At 38.3% G+C, this 16,506-nt stretch overlaps 1 pseudogene; it reads right to left on the bottom strand.

Moving 5' to 3' along the window:
- Positions 1-11: 11 nt before the first annotated feature.
- LOC116688380 (ribosomal protein S6 kinase alpha-2-like) lies at positions 12-16,459 on the bottom strand (annotated as a pseudogene).
- Between the last annotated feature and the right edge of the window lie 47 nt (positions 16,460-16,506).

Below are 16,506 nucleotides of genomic sequence, written 5' to 3'. Positions count from 1 at the left end.
CATTTCAGTACTGTTTGGGTTGTTTTCCTTTATTTGTAAAATTTTTGCATCCTAGCCAATAATTTCAGTGATTGGCCAGGTATATAGACAGTATGTACATTCTGAGCAATGAATGCACAAAATCACAATATAATATGTACAATTTCTATATATCTGCAAACACAATATATACAGGCTAACTGCTTGCCAATAGATGTATGACACTATATGTACAATCTGAATTAGTAAACAATATTTACAGCTTTACCTCAAATTTGTGGGTGTACAACACAATATTTACAACCTTATCTCATATTCATATTTGCATCAGTCCCAGCTCCACCTCTCACAGTTGTGCAATGCGCCAACACATACAGTCGGTGTATCAGCAAACATTTAATAAATAACGGGATCTCTGCTACAGTGCTTATTGGTTTCCCGTCACAATATGTTCAGTTTTACCTCTGACCAGTAAGTATGTGTATTACTTGTGCAGCATCATAATCTACATTCCTACTGGTAAATTTTACAAAGCGTGCTACTCACATTTGAAAACCACCCTGTTCAGTCTTACCTCGTATTTGGAATGTACAACTTATTAGATGCAATCCGGGCAGCAGCAATAGACAGTATATAGAATCCTCTGACACAGTGGTTCTCAAACACTTTGGCTTTCAGACACTAACAGCTAACAGTAGTCTACTGGCAGCTACTTGACACTCTCTAGCACACATTGAAAGATGATCTATCACAATGAGCCAAATAACATTTAGAATATGTTATAAAAAAACACACAACACACAACATTCAACATAAATACCTTCATAGCTCAATGTTCTATCTGATTTGGGAAGTGCAGTAGTGATACATTTAACAAGACATTTCCCGATAGATTTCTCAAAGGCTGTATTTATGGAAGACAACAATGCATACAGTAAAATTTGTTAAGCAAAGTAGGAACAATAAGACTTCAATGGCATTGCTAATGATTCCCTTTGGTAGGACATTGACATTTTAACATGCATAACTCTGTAGAATTCAGAGGATTGATTGAAGAAAAAATGTTCTAATCAGAGTGAGAGTACCTCATTCAAATTCACATTACTCTAATTATTAGAGCTATGATTGTGGAAGACTGTATTAATGTATAGCATGAACTCCTGGTGAAATACATGTATGTGCTAAATATAGAAACTAAAGAACTTGGCATGTTGTTTGTGGCACTGCATGGAGCTTTTTCCGATTTTGGTGAGCAGACTATTTCGTCCCATGTTCAGCTGCTGGAATTTCTGTAGAAGCGGACAATTTCCCTGTGTATATTATTGCACTACAGCACTAATTGTATCCTGACATGTATGACCCAAAAGAAGCTGCAGATCAGTTCAATTAGCTTAAAAAATAAAAAGGATTACAATTTACACTTTAAATTGAGTGAACTGAAACTAGTCCTGATGCATGATAAGTGCTAGAGGACTACTTTATTGTTACAGTTAAATAGACGTAATCCTTTTGCAATAGGATATTTTGTTATACCTGCTACATTCGGTTTGTAGGCCTACTAACACTTTATAACAAGATTTATGCTTTTCAAAAGAGTTCTACGACTTCTTTAATTCTGTGGGTTCAATTCCTTTTGAGTTGCATTCAGGGTGTTGAGGCTAGTCCTTTTCTTTAGGGTCTGAATTAACTTTGGGACTCCCCTGTTTCTTCATTCCTCGCCGCTGAGCCAGGCTGGAGGACTGAACAGGCTCCAAGACTGGAGCAGGAGCACAGCGCTTCAGAGCAGCGTAGGTGGCAGACAGTGCCCCCTGGTGGAATAAAAGAAGACTCCATTATATCATGTTAGTATTGGTCTAATCTGTCCAACAACTAAATATGTGGCAGACAGTGCCACCTGATGGACAAAATACATTACATTTTTTTTCCCCATTGTACATTTTGCTTATGCTGGCATTATCTCCGTTTTGAACCTAAATACGTCCTACTCCTTACAGTTTCTTTAAGAGCTTAGTCGTTCAAGGCAATAGAAATACTGACTCACAAAACACACTCACATATGTTACACACTAACAGCAAAGTGAACAGCATTTGACAAATATATTTTGATTTTGCCAGCCTAAATAGCAATTGTTTTATAAACGGTGTATTTATCACCTTAAGTATAATTTTCTTACAATTAGGATGAACAATGACAAACAAAAAATGTATGTTCTGATGATATTTACTGTAAACACACATGCACACAGGTCTGACCTTGACAGTAAGAGCATCTTGTCTGGTGAGAGCTTTGTCAGAGAGCTGGTCTCTGTCTACAATCCAGGGGTGACGAAGAACCTGATAGCGACACAGGGAAACTTATTTCCTGATGCATTTTCAATGATAATATACAAAAAAATACAGAAAGCTAACATGAATACTGTAATCTGTAAAATATGTAACTCTGTAAATGTTTCCTGTCAACAGATTGTAAGTGGTAAATACTACAGTAAAGACTATCATTCTGTCAATTTAACATTCTATCATTTAACCGACTAATAGTACCTGGGGTGCAGTCAGGCGCTGGTGAGGGTCCACATGGAGCATCTTGGTCACAATGTCCTGTCAAGAGATGAATAGATGATGTTGGTATATTTAGACTCTACCACTGCCATGCAATCTACGCAGCCAATTTGATGTGTATCTAACTAAAGAAAAGTTAAAAATAAAAAACCTTGGCAACGTCTGATACCAAGTCCCAGTTCCCTCCTGTTATAATGACTTTCCCGCTCCCAATTTGAGCCAGAATTTCATCTGCTGTTTCTTCAGTACTTCTGGCAAACGGACTGAAACTGGGCCAATAAGAAGAAGAAAAAAATCAAGCAATTCAAAAGTTGGCTGAATTACAAAAACAGATAATAAGTCATACTGAAGGGAGCCTCTAAAATCTACAATTGGTGTGAACGAGTTAGGACCTCTGACATTATAAAATCTAGGGTCACTAAAAACCCAGTACAGAGAAGATAAAAAGCAACAACCTTTGATTTTACATGGGTAAAATACCTCATCTGTTACTGTCTTCGCGGTTAATTCACCAGAGGAGTTTATTTAGAGCACATCCTGTTTACAGTAGCAAGAGGGAGAGTTAGCGGAAAATGGCAATATTACATACAGTATATAACAATAATAACTTTAAACTTACCCAGCTATCATGGTGTAGAGCAGGATCCCCAGGCTCCAGATGTCAAGGCTGCATCATAACCCTGCTTCTTCAAACCTACACACACACTCACACACACTACACACACACACACAACACACACACACACTCACACACCACACACACACACACACACACACACAGCCAACACACACACACACAACACACAACCAAGTAATCATTTCAATAGTTTGCCTGGTGGAACATTATTTTTCAATTATATTTTGGTGTTTTTTATAGCAATTTCATAATTTTTGTAAATGTTTGGTGGATATTACGACTTGTTATTGTATTGTTAGGATTACTGATATACTGTACCTCAGGAGCCATGAATGTAGCTGTGTAACAGGGGGTCATCAATAAGCCATTCTCAGCCCTGAGCTGTTTGGCAAAACCAAAATCACATATCCTTATGCATTCTGGGAGTCCACTGTCATCACAATAACGAATGTTACTAGGCTTCAGGTCTCGATGAACGACCTGACAAAGGAAAAGACAAACACAGCCATGGTTGTACAAACGGCAATTGAATCTTCAAAACCAAACAGACATAAAGTATTTTGCCAGTGTAAACATGTATACTGATGCCAAGGAGTCTTGTGTTAACGGTTTCAACAAACATTTTTACCCCCTGTGAGTGTAAATATTCCACAGTCTTGGTCAGTGTGCAGATGATGTCGGATGCATCTCTCTCTGTAAAAATTGGCACCGTCAGAGCTCTGTCCAGCAGCTCGTCTCCTCTCAGTAAATCCTGAACCAGGGACACATGCTGGCCGTCGTCATACACCTATTTGTAAAAGCACACACAGGAATATGACACACGGCTTACTGTATTAAAAACCGGTATGAAGATGCTGAAGAGGCTCTTCTACCATGGCTTTTGAAAAAATAAATAAAAAATAATGGCAGCATGAGTCAGGGCTGCGTGTTTGTTGCACTTACATCCTTTAGAGTAATTATATTTGGATGATGTCCGTATCTTAACAGAATCTCAATCTCCTCTGATGGATCTTTCCTCGCTTTGTCAATGATCTGAAACAAAAAAGGAAACACAGAATATGTATGTGAAGACACACAAATGCAACTTCTAACCTCTAAATAACCAGGATGACCATGACGCACAAAGCATGTTGTATGGGTTGTTTTTAATTTAATAATCCCTGTTCTTCCCGCAATGCGTCATATCTCACCTTACACATACAAGGACAAAAACTGTAAATGCTTTTTTTATGTATGTTCAACAATACTTTAAATATAATATCATAATGTTGTTGCATATCTAACTAAGTTCAAGTAAAAGTTTAGTGTCAACTACCTTCACTGAATACTCCACAGCAGTAACTCTGTGCAGACATCTTCTGCAGACAGAAGTCGACGTCTGTTCAATTTCCTCCTTCAGCTCATAAACATCATCAAAGGCCACATCCCCTTGGAGATGCTGCAGGGAACACACACAAACACACACACACACACACACACACACACACAACACCACACACACACACACACACACACTCTTCTATTATATTTCATGTATTTGTTATAGTCAAATGTGTCAGTAGAGTCATATATTACGTGAGAGAATAATTTCTTTGCTTCAGGAGTCAGTTGCTGTAGTAGTTGAGAGTGATTTATGAGGGTTATGTTTAGAAAGGTCAGCATAATTAAATAGCCAATCACTTAATCTTATTGTCTGTTTATCTGTCAGTTAACTCATAAAGCTGTGATCAAGTCAGTGGTTTATTAACATGGTTAATTTGTTGTCCAATCAATGTGCTAGAGTATCAATTCATTAGATGTGAAGATAGGTCATGGGCTACTTTCTTAAAGACATGTACCTTTGCTATGGGGTTGATGCTGTTCACCTCCTGACGAGAAGGCGCTACTGTTGCAACACTAGGCTCCTGACTTTGATTTGTTGCAACAAAGCTGAAGCCACGAAACAGCTGGTGTGTGTTTGCGCTAGGAGGGATTCCGGGAGAATCTGAATAGGCAAAGACACATAAATACAAACATGCTCACAATGCTTAACAAAACGTACAATTATACTTCTATTTCTTCTTCTTCTTTCTCATGTTTTTATCTTCTTCTTTCTTATTTTTAAGCCTGTGTGTTTATATAGAGATAGTAATGCATGTATGTGTAGGTGTTTGTGTGTTTCAATTACCAGTGGGTGTTCTGGAGGTGAACTCAGGGTCAAAATGGAAAGTGTCTTCGGGTCTTCCAACTGTCGGTTTGAATGGAGGCCTCATTTCCCTCCTGTACAACTTCTGCAGAAAACAACAACAATATCAGCACTTGTCAGCAACGGCTGGTTTACCCACAAAATGAAACGTGATCTGATGCTTATAGTTAGCGAAAACTGTAATGTAAACAAAACTTTGCTTTCATTCATTCCATAACATTCCATGGTTTAATAGTGACTGGATCCAGCATGTAATATTGGTTGGGTTCCACAGCAGCTAAACTAAATGTCCATGTAAACATATAAACGTTTATTTATTATAAATGCAACACTGATCTTGAAATTGAATGGGGAAGACAAAAAAGCAAAATAAATGAAAAGTGAAAAGTCCTAAGTATAGACAGTGATAAAGGACACCTATATAATAAATAACATGATTTCATGCCAGGTAAAACTCTTGTATGAAAAAATAAAAGAGTACACAGAGTGTGCACATCCTGTTTATTTACTTAAGTGCATTACTGTGTGTTGCCTGCAGGTGTCGCCATTGCAGTGTCAGTTGTTGCCTGCTGTGAACAGTCTGGCAAGGTCTCTGAGTAGTAATCACAATAAATAATAACTAACAAAGGCCACCAGAATTTTATATACAGTACATATATATATATATATATATATATATATATATATATATATATATGCACACATACAGTACATATTGGTGAGACTGGCTATATATAACTCTTACTTGCGGTTTGATTTGCAATTGACATTCTTTGTAAAAAGGTGTGGATGCAGATTTTGTCGGTTTTGTCAAACTTCTTAAAGATCGAGACATAAACAAAGTGAAAGAGAAAAAATCAAGCAAGATTCTAATGTTCAACAGAGGGACGCATTCTGCCTGATACAGCACAGGGATTTAATTAGCATAGTATACAGGAGAACTTAAGCCTCTTACTGGTAGCTTGTCATATCAAGCCAGCAACACCATCTGTAAATGAGAAAATGTGGTGTTTGGCAGGGGCTAGTAAGTAGTAATGTAGCGAGGAGTACAGTGAGGGCTGGTGGTGAGGGCAGAGATTAGTGGCCATGAAAAGCAGATAACAGTGGATTTTGTTAGAAAAGGGAGCATCACTACTCACAACAGCGGATACACAAGAGTCAAAAGCCTTCTGAACAGCTCTGATAAAAATGACATGGGTGCAAAAGTGTCACCATGAGCAAGGCTCTAATCTTCAGGAACAATACATATGTATGATGTACTTCTTGATAGCAATATTTACACAAGTGCTTTGCTTTTCACCAATGTAAGCTTGTTGAGTTGCTTTTAAATGCTCTTGGTAGGGTATACAGCAGAGGGCTTCTGCAACCTCAAAGTTACTCACATATAACCCAGATACTGTAAGTAGAAGCCTTGAGCAAGAATGCATACTGGGGAATGAATGATCCCTTTTAAGCAGCGCACGTCCAAGGAGTGGATGTCAAGGTTATATTATAGGTTTTGTTGTATGGTTTGTTTGCTTGTTTGTTGTAGTTGGAGAGTCTGATGTGGAGGTTTTATATCCTATATTAGAGAATTTTCATGGGAAAAAAATAGATTGTGACAGATAATGGATTAGTTAAGGAAGAAAGGGAAGTTAGGGATTTTGCCACAGAGCAAAATCTCATTTTAAGGATATTTAATGATTGATGATTGTGGGCAACTCCTGAGGAAGTAGATGAACAGCTGCATAGTTTCGATGACAGGATAGGAAAACTATTGTCACCACAATGTGATTCACATGTGTTATTCTCAGAATAAATTCCTTAAACAAGGCCACTAATATGAACAGTTCAACTGCCAGGAAACCAGTACAATTGCCACATGAAAAGGGAAACAAGAACATACTTGCATGCAAAACAGGCCTAGATCTGTCCTCACTGTCCCTAGCAGCGTTAAAAATCCAACTTTGTTTCACTTCTGGCTGAGTCTGTGATAACCTTTTTCACTACACAGCATAATGTCAATGTCTAAACAAGTGTATATAATAACATTCAAGTTAACAGTATGCTTACAAACAGTGTCCTTCCTTTTAAAAATAATAGCAATGAGACAGCTTAAAATCATGCATACAGCAGAATGTGTTCATAAATTGAACTTACATTCCAGTCTATCGATGCAAAGAAGCGATGCCTTTTTATTTCCTCCACTCCATCGGGTCCTGCACCTATCAGTCACACAGATTCAATTTAAAAGTATAATATCATTGTTCACATCAGTTTGACATACAGACAACATGGCAAAAACACCTTTAAACTAAAAACTAAACACATTTTCAATGGACCTCCATGTTGGTTTTGCTGCTTGGACATTTGCGACATAAATAGTATTGCTTAACATTGTTAGCATACTATAGAAAGCGTATCATGCTGTAGCTTGAATTTTGCTATAGATAAAGTGACATTCCTGCTTGATATGAATAGACCTGATTTGTAGAATATTATTTATCAAGATGAGGTTTAGCATTAGCACCCCAGGTTTGTATGTGTAAAGATGTTATTTCAACTATTTTAAAAAGTGTTCAAAATGCTTGCTTTCATTTTAGGTTGCTGCTTTCATTTGCAGCCTTATTGCCCCTCACATTTTGCATCCCTCCAGGTAAGAATTGACCTTAATCGTTAAAAATCCAAAGCACAAAAATGTAGATGTACTACCATTAATATGTAAACATATTTGCCTGTCAGTTTCCACTTTTTTATGTATACAGTACCTAGACGATTAGCAGGGTTCCTCTTGAAGAGTGCTCTTAATAAACTCTGCACTTCAGGACTGAGGAACTGTGGCATTCCTAGCTTAGCCCTGTTCAGAAAAGAAACAAGTTCATGCATATGCAGATGTTTGGTAGTGCTGTGATTTTTTTTTTAGTAATGGACTAGTTTACCTTTATTATTAAATGTATTCAAGTACAGTGGGATGTTCTGAGATTGATAATAGAAGACAATATGACAATAAAACACACTTGAGTGTCTAGGTCTGTAAACAATAGGCGTGGCTTGGGAGTGGACTCGTGCATCAGCGAAGTAAGTTCATTTTGGGATTTGGTGTCTTTCATCCACGTGAGCCCAACACACATTTTCTGTATTTTCTCAGCCTACAAGGCACCAATTTCTAAAAAACATTTCACATTTCTACTAAATAAGTGACCCAATTTAAAGATATATTCATCTTTCAAACAGTAAAATATCCTTTTTAGTATGACCAAAATGCAGTTACATCCTGTACATGGTGTTTATGACAAAAACCCTATTAGAACTAGTACACAGAAACAACAAGAAACTGATGAAACACCAGTAACACATGAAAAAAATAAAAAACAAAACATCAGTAACACATGAAAAAATACTTAAGTAAAAACAATAAATAACAGTTTGAATTGGTCTTACTTTAGTATAAGCGCCATTGTTTCCTTCCGATCTTTTCCTTGAAATGGTAATGATCCTGTCAACATCTCAAACTGAAAAAGAAATGATTATAATTGTCAAAGCACCTGGCAGCTGACCAATGTAAAGTAATGTAGCAGTGGATGGTTCCCAACTATCATGCTAAATGTATTGTTACTAGTTGTGATTTTAATTTTAGGTAACCAAAATGATATATCCACAATACCTTTGTGGATATCTACAATTGCATTGTTTCTAGTCATAATTCTAATTGTAGATATGTGAAATTGCATTTTTACTGGTCATAATGCCAATTGTGGATATCCGTAATTACATTTCTACTAGTCAAAAGGCATGGTTTTCCATTTTAGTAAAATAATATTGTAAAACTATATTGCAGATGTCTCGAGTATTCATTCTGGATAGGAAGAAAGACTTTGTGGATATTTTAAATGTTCTTTTTGACTAAGAAGATCTGAATTACGAATGTCTGCAATACATTCTATGTATCCAGTCTAACTCCTAAATTTGAAAAACGGCATGCTGTATAGAGGGAGTATTTTGAAATGTTCAGCTACTGTATTTGTTTTGTCAGTCAACCTCCTTTTCAGTATTAGTAACCACTAGGCAAACAAAACAAGCAAAATACAACAGATGCACGACTATAGAAAGTGATGGGCCCTAATCTGCCAGATACAATAATTAAGCAGCTTTACTGCTAGAAGAAAGCCAAATTCAGAAACCAGTAAACTGTCACATTATGTAAGACCTGAGCCTTTGGCTCATATGATATCCTAGTTAATTCATAGATCATAGTAAATTCATGCCTGCTGTTTTTGACAGCACGAGGAGACAAAACTTGCAAGTCAGTAGAAAAAGCGTCTGTGTATTTCGATCGCAAGTGCACATTATTATTGAAAATAGACTGTCAAAGTAAAATCTTCTTTTAAGATGAAACTCTTCTTACCATAAGCACCCCAAAGGACCACCAGTCAGCACTTTGTGTATGCCCTCTCCTGTTCACGACCTCTGGAGCCATGTACTCTATTGTTCCACAGAAAGAATATGCTCTTTTATCATGGTCGATGGCCTCCTTACTCAATCCAAAGTCTAAAACACAGAAAAAAAGAGGAGGGGGAAACAATGTAAGCAGAAAGATAAAAGACAGAAAAAAGGACAGTTGCAGTTGGATGCACTGACCAGTTATTTTAATGTGTCCTTCTTCATCCAGAAGAATACTGTTGGAAAAAAATGAACATTAAAAGCTGCTTTAAAAATAATTTTGTAAATGACAAATGGATACAAAAAGGGTGCCTTTATGAGATAGTACTTTTCAGGTTTGAGGTCCCTGTAGATGATCCCCAGACTGTGTAGATGGTCCAAGGCCAGGGCCAACTCTGCAAGGTAAAACTTCACATCCTCTTCTGTAAACATTACCTAGAACAAATAAAGACATGTGGATGCAGGTGATTCATCAGCATGACAGTAACAGAGGCCAGGGTCACATCAACACAGCATTCACAAAGAGAATGCTGGCAGGTATATTCACTATGGGTATACAGCCCATATTAGACCTTGAAAAGTAAAGGCTTGTAATTTGTTTAGTGTTAATGAGAAAAGAGCCAGGGAATGTTTCAGGACAAACCTACCTCCTTTGATAGACGAGTGAAAAGGTCTCCCCCTCGGAGGAAGTCTAGGATCAGATAGAGCTTTCCTTCTGTCTGGAAGGCTACACACACACACACACGCACACACACACACACACACACACACACACACACACACACAACACACACACACACACACACACACACACACACACAAACACACACAAGTTTGTTAGTTATAGACTATATAGCTGTATTAGGGCTGTATTCTGTTATTTTGAGGGTGCATATACATACAAAAGGTGTATATGAAATGAAATAACATTTTTGTGCTTTTCTCTTGTCAAAAAAAGGATCTTGTTATCTATGGGAACACACTGGGATTTAAGAGAGACAAACCAACACGTAAATGAGGACCATCAGACTTACCATAGTGCAGTTTAACTATAAATGGATGGTTCACTTCTGCCAATATGTCTCTTTCCATTTTAGATCGCACGCGATCCCGAACTAAGAAGGAGATAGTGGGGCAAGAAGAATTTGTTTAATAACATAATATTCATTTATTTCTATCTGTGTGCACATAAATTACGTCAAGCCTCTAATACCATTAACATGTTTTTATGTAGGATGAAACAGCATCTAAGCAATAAAACATACATGAATTAAGCCATCCCATGGTTCAAGCACAGCTGGTCTATAGTCTGTTGCAACATTTTTTTCCTTGAGAGGATGAGACCATTCAGTTACCATTCAAATTTCAGAGGTGCAGGTTAAGAGGATTAAAGCGTGTACAAAGACACTTAATCAGCACCTGACATCTAAACCTGCTATTACAGCATATCCTGTGCTCAATATTCCCATTCAGTTTATCTGCATCAAAAGTACAAACCTCGTTTGTACTTGTACAAATCGTTTGTACAATCCTCCTGAATGTAGGGCACACTACAAACTAACACTATCTCTTATATCGCTTCATTCCTAGGCACAAACATTATTAATCTTAACAATTTACCACTCAGCATCAATACAGAACAAATTTGTTATTGCAGCGTAATGTGTCTCAGTCAAAATTCAGTAATTCATTCCATTCTGTGATACTACAGACACACATGTAGGTTAAACAACAGTATTTACAAGTAGACTACTACTTAAAAATGAAAAGCATTAACATGATGACAAGAACAACATCTTCTTCCTACTTTTGTTTTGCCATATTTTCTATAAAAAATGATTTATTTAAGATAAAGTTAGTTCTTTTCTCTTAATTTCAAGAATTATTTCTCAGAATGATACCATTATGTTTCCTTTTAATTCTTTACCTTTCAGTGTGGCTTTCTTCAGGACCTTCATGGCATACAGCTGTCCTCTGTCTACTCCTCTAATCTTTCTCACCAGAAACACCTGCAATCATCATCATCATCATCATCATTTTTTATGAGACAATTGTACACACTAGTATTCAAAAGACCCCATGCAGCAGCATCTACAAAATAAAAAACAAGTACGAAGTATATTATTATTGACGTCATTCAGGTTACTAACTGTTTCATTAATGTTTAGCAAAATGTCCAACACACCTGTTTAATGCCACGCCCCTGCATTTTGCTTCCGATGCTAACGTTACACCAACCCACACGCAATTTGTAGGTGACCGAACAGAGCAGGGGTAAGTTAGGTACCATAACATTTCATAAAAGATTCACATTAACACTGTTTCACTGTGATAGAGACAAAAACTATGATTTACACATGGTTGCAAATTAAGCGCGTTTACACACGGTTGCAAATTAAGCGCGTGTATAAGCTAGTTAGCTAAAATGCTATCCAGGCCACGCTATGACTGTATCGTAACATAGCCTACTGCCTCCACCCATCAACGTCTACTCCCTGCAGACCTCGAGATCAGAGTATTATGTGACAATTCAGTTGGCCTTTACTAATTTTAATACATTTAGTGAACTTTGGCACAAGTTGTAATACTAGAATTTAGAAATATCTGAACATGCATGGCTTATCATGATCAAATGGTGAAAGCACACTAGCACAGTCTGTTTCAGTCAATACAGAATAGACAAAAAAACGATATTATCAAGACTAACACCACTTTCATATATTCCTGCGTACTTCTACGCAGAGGCTAGTTTTTTCTCCACAGTTTGGGCAACCGCATACATTAATATTTTAGACAGTAGGTGTAGGGCACTTTTGATTTTGTGGCTGCAGATTGAATGCTCGTGTTTCAGCTGACAATAGTCTAAAGTTATCTCAATGCACAAAACAGTGCCAATAGAGAAACTGTGTTCCCAGTTTGTTGGGGAAGAACTTGTCTGTACCCAAAAAAGTCCAGATATTCTAGAATGTAATCTTTTGGCTTGCACTCATACCCTGTTTTTCTCTAAGACGAGTCTGTTCCAAGGGTTTGAGAAAACCTGCTTTCTCTCATAGTTCCTTTTACATTAGTTGTTGTTTGAGATATTGGTCTTAGTGATTCGGTTAAAGTTTGCATCCCGTACCTTTCCATAGGAGCCCTGTCCCAGCACTTTAAGCAGCTGGAACTGAGAGGGGTCTGCTTTCTCACAACCCTCTTTAACATGGTGGCTGATGTCTATCTCCTTAAGTATACTGTCATCCTAAGGGAAGAGAGACAGACATCACTATTAGTTTGTTATTTACATATTTCCAAAGGCAAAGACAGAAAAAAAAACAGCTAAGAAAAACCAAGGAGAAAGAGTAACATCTGAAACATGAACAGTAAGAGTTGAAATATTGTTCATGTAACATCCATATCGATAAAAGAAACCCCCAAAATAAAGTACATCACTTTTATGAATACACCCAAGGACAAATGATTATTTATGAGCTGTTATGTAATTGCTGGAAAGGTATGGGCTGAGATCACTGGCAGTGATGCGTAGTGTAAGCTGCCTTTTTCAGCCGATTGTCTGCTCAGTGAACCAAATGATCAACTGCCAACCTGAAGCACGACTTAGATTGGTCAGTGTGACAATGTACTGCAATGCTGTTAAGTTGTCATTTACAAGTTAAGAGCTTTACACCCACTTTCAATCAAGTATGAAATGCAAACAGATGTTAGTAAATCAAGAAAGGTAGGCTTAGGCCAGGAAGTTGTGAATACAAACACATAAGCTTTATTTTTTTTATAACGTGTGATGGTCCCACTTTTCGTGAGATTTTGGTTTTTCAGCAAGGAAGCACCGAGACACATTCCGATGTGCAGCTTGAAATGGTTGAAAAATGGCATATAAAAAATACAGTGAAATGGGTTTATCACTTCCATGATAGTATAGCAACAGTGCTGATCCGCACCCAATAACCTGGGCTGTCCACCAGAATATACTTTTTTGGGCTCCAATTTAATTAAATGCATTCATTTTTAAAGGTTTCTGACATTTTACATTGTTTTTTATTTTTTTTTTTCCAATTTTAACGAAATTTGGGTCCCCCCTAAACAAAAGTCGTGAGCAACTTCGATTTGAGTCCCCAAATTCTAGAGTGGAATTGTATCAAATTATGTAAACCTTATGCAAATTGATAATACATTTCATGAAGTTTATTAGAAAACCGCTTTTGGCCCCGTGTTAATAAGAGATGGCTAATCTAACACTGAGATGGGGTAACTGTGCTGCCACGGGAACTTCCAAAATTTTAATTTCGAAGAATTTTAATTAAGAAGAAAGCCTTTTTGAATGTGAAATTTTTTGTTTTTTCGATTTTTTTATTTTGAAGTGTTGATTGTGAATCGACCTTTTTATGGGGGGCTTATATACTAGGGAACTATGTGCGAGTTGGTTTTTTAAAACATTTTTCACATTGACTGAAACGGAGTACTCGCGGGGGGAAAAAAATGTGGCTGGATTTTTTTTTTAAAGGGGTTTTCATTTGAAAGTTGGGGACACGCTTGAGAGAAATTTTTGTTACCTGTTTTTTTCACCCCCTGGAGTTAACGGGGCCCAAATAGGTTTCACGGCATGTTGGCCCGAGGAGGATGTACCAATAATGCCCGTAAAAAACCCCTTGGCCCGGTCGTTATGGGGAGTACGAAACTTTGAACTTTGGGGGTTAAAAGATATTAAGCTCTTGCACCTTAAATGAAAGTTCTAACAGGCTTTTTTCCATGGGTTGCGTTCCGGGGCGGGCATGATGGCCGCGAGCGAGGGGCCGAAAGGGTTAAGAGGGGCCTTGCTTGATAAGATACACGCCGGTCTTTTCACCCGAAGCCCCTTTGACACCGGGCGGGAAAGTGAACACGAAGTTGTCTTTCAAAAACACACCCCTGCCCTGTATCGAAAATGTTTGCTACAACCCCAAGAAAACGAAGTTTCAGAAAGGGCGGGATTTTAAATTAGGGGGTGCTTGGAGTGGAAGGTAGATACTAGCAAGACGCTCAACTTCTGAGACGCTCGCATTAGAAGATGGAACAAAACCGGAACATAGCCAAAACGCGTAGCGTATGTATGATGAACTAACTAACTAAAACTAAACTATATTAGTTTTTCAACAGCAATCGCCTGCTGTGATGTCACTGATGAGGGGCCTGAGTTGAAGTGTAACATGTTGGAAAGTTTTGGGCTATAGAGAGTAGTGCAGCAGCAGTTAGCCCTATGGGATTTATTGCTGTTTTATTCTTTAAACAGGGCAGCAGTATTGATGTCCATTAACAAGAAAAAAACAGGCACCTTGTCTCTAGATGACCCTGAACTGTGACATTCCCATAAAGCGGAGAGAGGTGAAAAAAGATCATCCACACATGGAGCAAAGAGACATTTTCCAGCACAACCAACAATCACACTAACAGGTAGATAGCCTGTCAAGATGACTCATCAGCACTTGGTCACAACAACAAAGACCAGAGGAGAGGGTTTCTATTTATATCTCAATCAAACAGGTAGATGTGCTGCAAACAGCAAACAGCCTCTCTCTCTTCCCCACTGGTTTGTTTGGGCTATAAATAGACTTCCACTGCTGTGGCCGTCCACTAAATCAATCTGTCTCAATCCATTTATCTATCAACCTGCCTGGCTGGCTGCTTGTTTGCCTGTTAGCGTTTTTGTCTTGCTGACTGTATTTCCATGTAGCTTGTCTCCTCTCTCTCTCTCTCTCGCTCTTGCTCTCAAAGTGAAAACACAGTGTATCTCTGCCCCTCTGTTATCTGGATTCTCTACAGACAGGCAGAGGAACAGCTGTAACAATGCTGCAATGACTCCTGAACCACTCCACAACAAACAAAATAACAGACATTCTTCCCACACCCATTGCCGTGTGCACCAAGACTCTTTACACACATCCTCATCTACTGTTGATAAGAGACAGCTGCTGTTATGGCCTAGATATTCACACAAATACATACATGGTGCAACTGCAATGCAAGCCCCCCTTCCAACATGCATATATTTACACACATGTACTAATCTGTCTAGTTGGTGGACTGGTCCTAGGTGGGTGTCCAAACAGCTTGACTAACCTCTAGTTGACAGAAGCCAGTGTTGTTCTTATTCCTTGCCGCCTTGTTCTTCAGGTAGATAGAAAACCATCTCCGCACTGTAAATTTTCGCATGCTGGTATCCATGGCAACGGGCAGACCTGTGCATCTATCCCATAATGATGAACATCTCCCTGTAGAGGGGTCCTAAGTTATACATGCAGAAACAAAGCTTTTTTCTTTTGGTTATCTATTTGTCCCGCAGTTTATCCATTGGTCCATTTTCACTGCAGTCGTTGCTTTTTAGTTTTCCCATCATTCACATTCGCCGATCGTATCTCTGGGCGTTGTGTCCCCCCTCCGTCTCTGAGACGCAGTAGACGCCAGTAAGCACGCAGTCAGACTTGTAACAGAGCCGTTAATCTGTCCAGACAGACAGATTGGTTGACAGAATGGGCAGGTGCTGTTGGGTTTGGAATTGTCTTGTGTTTTGCAACCAGCTCGCTGCGTGAGATTGCCGGGAGAAGTGACTCATACATCTGTTTGGCTGAATCAGGAAAGGTGTGTGAGAGCTCCCTCTTCACATCCCTGCCTGTGCATGTGTGTCCATCCCCTGCTCGCTCGCTCTCTCTCTCTCTCTCTCTCTCTCTCTCTCTCTCTCTCTCTCTCTCTCTCTCTC

The sequence above is a fragment of the Etheostoma spectabile genome, chromosome 1 (genome assembly GCF_008692095.1).
Source record: "Etheostoma spectabile isolate EspeVRDwgs_2016 chromosome 1, UIUC_Espe_1.0, whole genome shotgun sequence".
In the NCBI taxonomy this organism is placed as follows: domain Eukaryota; kingdom Metazoa; phylum Chordata; class Actinopteri; order Perciformes; family Percidae; genus Etheostoma; species Etheostoma spectabile.
Note: the sequence above shows the minus strand (reverse complement) of the source record. Positions and strands in the feature narration are given on the sequence as shown.